At 39.5% G+C, this 4,882-nt stretch overlaps 1 protein-coding gene across 1 annotated transcript in view; it reads right to left on the reverse strand.

The window, feature by feature from the left end:
• Positions 1-1,016: 1,016 nt before the first annotated feature.
• The window catches only part of stk32c (serine/threonine kinase 32C), a 100,806-nt gene continuing 96,940 nt past the window's right edge, over positions 1,017-4,882 (reverse strand). Inside the window, exon 12 of the mRNA XM_079635777.1 lies at positions 1,017-4,882. This exon is cut by the window's right edge and continues 1,680 nt beyond it. The gene's annotated coding sequence lies outside the window, so the exon portion shown is untranslated.

A 4,882-nucleotide genomic window follows, 5' to 3' on the forward strand; every position in this document is an offset into this window, starting at 1 on the left:
AAAAGGCTACGTTTTTATAATCAATTTATTTACTTTTTTAACATAGACCTGAAACTTACATTTCCAACTTAAACTGATGTGAATCTCGCACGCTTTTGAGCGACAGACTTAATCTGGATCTCTCCTCAAAGACGACACTTGGCAGATTATTGCTGGAGTGAAAAAAGTTTTAATAAGTAAAGTTAAAAAAAGTTAGTTTTTTAAAATATATATTTAAAAAACATGCTTTACTCTAAAACTGCAACAACAACAAAATCAAAGCCATAAATCCAAACAAGTTGTGTTAAAAATGTAAGCTTGATCTCAGTGAGATGTTGTCCGGCTGCAGGACCGCACGCGTCCACTAGAGGACATTCGTTAAAAGAGCAAAATGATCTGCCAATGGGGTCAGACAAATATGATCTTATTCAAACAGAAATATGATTATTTTTCTTACCCCATTAGCAGATCATTTAGCTTTTTTTAAGCATCAACTCACTTAACTTATTAATTTCCCCAGAAAACAAAACATACAAGCTTTTGTCATTTCACTTCTTAAATGCATCTTGATTTGAGAAATGTTTGATATTTCATATTTGGACTGGAAACAAGACAGAAATACTGAGTAAGAAAAGCATTTTTTTGCAGTGTAGAGCGATTTGAGAGCTTTTCATAACTAGAAACATCATCAGTCCCATCTCCCAGTTCTCCCAGTTCTCCGAGATGTGGGAATCCTGTCTGAGTTTAGTTGCTCATTTTAATACTTGTTTGTTACTATTTTTAGCCCTTGTTTTAAGTCATTTTAATTCATCTTGAGTAAGTGAGAACACTGCCTTCTGTAGAGACAATCAGTGTTGGAGAAAGTTACTTTTAAATGTAATGCATTACAATATTGTATTACTCCCTAAAAAAGTAACTAATTACATATTTTGTGTGTGTGTGTGTTAATTTTTATGGAAAGCAATTGTACGTTACGTTTGCATGACTTTTTCTCACTTGTGCTGGGCTTGCTTTATTTTTATTTTTATAATAACCAAAAAAAAAAAAAAAGGTTGTATTTTTGGGCCTTTCACAGCGGAAGTGACGCGAGTAATCCGCAGGTCCACTCCTGTACAGCAGAGGGCGCCACTCAACACACGAGAAGAAGAAAGTGCAACAATTACTTACTCAAATGTGATGTTTATCTAAAGTCGTTTTTTGCTTATTAGAAGGTCACCAGGAAAGATTTTGGTTAATAAAGTGAGATTAAATACATAAAGTATATTTTTGTGTTTTCATAGCATATTACACACACCTGCATTTATTAAATGAGTTTGTGTTTCTGTAAGTGAGATGTGAGTGCAAGAAGAACTATATTAATTAACTTGGAAAGTGAACTCTGTAGATCTCTGATATTCTGTTCTTCACAGTCAGCTGATCACTTTAACAGCGACTGGAGGATTTGTTGTCGAATGTTTATTATGTCTGTATGTCTGTATCGTGTACATCATCTTCAGTCTCACACACACACACACACGCTTTATTAAGAAATAAACAGACACGAGAGCATGTTAATACTTTATTCATACTTTAATGATCGTCAAAATCTATGGGTTGCCAAAATATTCAAGAGAATCTATGGTTACGTGTACAGTATCATGCCGTCCACATTACACTGGAGAACAATATAAGTCTGGACTCAGTCCGTGAGGATTCATGACAGACTGAGCACACACACACACACACACACACACACACACACTTCTGCTCGAATCCTCCTAATGATTGACTGGAACATGCAGGACTTCAGATTCTCCACTGAATCTTCGCTTCTCTGACTAATGTTTATGTTTTACTGTTATAATATTTCAAAAACATTCCAAGATTTTACTTATTACAATAAATGCTTGTTTACAAATGTTACTGTTTCTATGGGCTTTAAGCGCTAATCAACACACACACACACACACACACACACACACACACACACTAACTCTCTCTCTCACACACACACACACACACAGCCTCTCTCACTCACACACACTCACTCTCTCACACACACACACACACACAGCCTCTCTCACTCACACACACACACACACTCACTCACTCACTCTTACACACACACACACGCTCTCACACTAACTCTTACTCACACGCTCTCTCTCACACACTCACTCTTTTACACACTCTTACTCACACTCTCTCACTCTTACACACACACACACACGCTCTCTCTCACACACTCACTCTTACACACACACACACACACTCTCTCACACACTCACTCTTACACACACACACACACACACGCTCTCTCTCACACACTCTCACTCTCTTACTCACACACACACACACACACACACACACACACACGCTCTCTCTCACACACTCTCACTCTCTTACTCACACACACACACACACTCTCTCACTCTTACACACACACACGCTCTCTCACACACTCACTCTTACACACACACGCTCTCTCTCACACACTCACTCACTCTTACACACACACACACACACACACACGCTCTCTCTCACACACTCACTCACTCTTACACACACACACACACACACACACACACGCTCTCTCTCACACACTCTCACTCTAACACACACACACGCTCTCTCTCACACACTCACTCTTACACACACACACACACACACGCTCTCTCTCACACACACTCACTCTTACACACACACACACACACACACGCTCTCTCTCACACACACGCACACACACACGCACAGGCACTCAGTTATATTATAAATGGCTATGCAAATGGTACAAAAGCTTTGGCGTATTTGCCTACAAGTTGTGCCTGCACACTTGAAAGAGATTTTACACACATGGTATGAAGACGTCGCTTCATCAAACTCTCGCTATCGTCTACATAATACGCTTGCGTCAGCGCGTCCACATACAACTGTGGAGGAAGACTGTTCACTATGTACATGTTTACATGATGAAGAGTTTACGGTTCACCGCAGAAGTCTTCCTCAGTTTCTGTCTCGTTCCCAGCGCTAACTTCTTCCATCAAGACACACGTACTGGGGAAGCAGCGGATGACCAGATCATGTCTGACTTTATTACTCTTTTAATAAAAAATAATCAGACAAACTTAATTCAAAGAAAAAAACAATATATTTTTTGGCAGATATTTGTTCTTGTTTTCAGCACAAACTCACTTCATTTTGATACATTTTTCAGAAAGCAACACTTAATATCTTCAGTAATTTCGCTGCTTCTCCAGTAAATGTGTCGTGATTTATGAATGTTCAGATATTAGTTCTGGAACCCGAGACAGAAACAGAAGAACATCTGCAGTGTAACGAACGCTACACGTGTGCCGACATCAACACCGCTCTCGGTTATTCCTACTGGAGTAATGCTACACTACAGGAACCTCGGGAAACTACTGAAGCACACACACACACACACACACACACACACACACACACACGCTACTGTCTGTCAGCTATAAATAATCTTAAACTGGTGTCCTATAGAGCTTCAGTAAGCAGCGGAGATGAAGGGTTCTCGGCTCATCTAACCCGTCACTGAATGCTAGTGTAAGAAGTCGAACAGTCAGAAAGGTAATTTGGCAACATGTGAGAAGAGGAAGGTTTCAAAGCAGCGACAAGAGACACATATATTCCAGGAAACACCATCATCATCATCATCATCATCATAACTGTGGGTTTATGGGTCTATGGTTATGATGCCTTCACATGCTAGAGGAAACTTCCCACTTCTGAAGTCGTATTCCGGTTCTTATTAAAGCCAAAATGATATTTAGCGCCCCATTTATTGACAACCATATAAACATGCACTGCATCTGGACAGTCAGCTTGCTGGCGGTTCTGGAGTATCGGTCAAATACAGGCCATCGTCACCGTGTTTACAACATACAATGTGCTTCAGATATATGTAAATATGCACAACTTTAACATCAAGATCTTGCAGCTGTTGGGGAAACTAATGCAGAATAGCCGTTACAGCAGCAGTCGATCTCTTCTCCGCCGTGTTCAAGGGTTATGGCCCACCCAACTCGGTTTCCCAGTAGTAAATATGACTTGAGAGGGCGTTCATGTCCAAAATCCAACTAGGAAACTCAAACTAGGAAACTACAACTAGGAATTTCCGACTAGGGAACTTCAACTAGGAAACTACAACTAGGAATTTCCGACTAGGAATTTCCGACTAGGGAACTTCAACTAGGAAACTACAACTAGGAATTTCCGACTAGGGAACTTCAACTAGGAAACTACAACTAGGAATTTCCGACTAGGGATTTCCGACTAGGGAACTTCAACTAGGAAGGTGTTAATTTCCAAAATCCAACTTGGAAACTCAAACTAGGAAACTACAACTAGGAATTTCCGACTAGGAAACGTATATTTAGGATAATTCTGATAGCATGTGAAGGCAGCATTACATCCCTGTTTATTAAGATTTGTGCTGCCGTCATGTGTTATTAGAATTATTATAGAGTTTCCTATCAGAAATTGGTCATGAACGCCCTCTCAAGTTGTATTTACTATGGGAAACTCAAAGATAATTTTGAATAGAAAATATCCTGTAACTGAAATTCCAGATAGTCTAGGTAATGCGGTGCATGTTTATGGCTGTCAATCATTTTGGCTTTAATAAGATTTTCACAATAAATAGGCAGGAATAAACCTGGTGTCCTCCATGATTTCTGTCTTTTCCAACAACAAATGACTTGAATGTGACAAGCTCGTAGTCACGACTTCAGAAGTAGGAAGTAGAAACACGTGAAGGCATCATAATAAAATCATCATACGCCACATATTTGACTAAGTTTATGGTTCCTTTGATAATGAGCTTATGCATTCGTATGCTATCGGAAATTTCCTACTTCCTATTCTACTTCCATGCTATTGTAGCCGTGTATAA

Source organism: Phoxinus phoxinus (genome assembly GCF_949152265.1).
Source record: "Phoxinus phoxinus genome assembly, chromosome: 14".
Taxonomy (NCBI): Eukaryota; Metazoa; Chordata; class Actinopteri; order Cypriniformes; family Leuciscidae; genus Phoxinus; species Phoxinus phoxinus.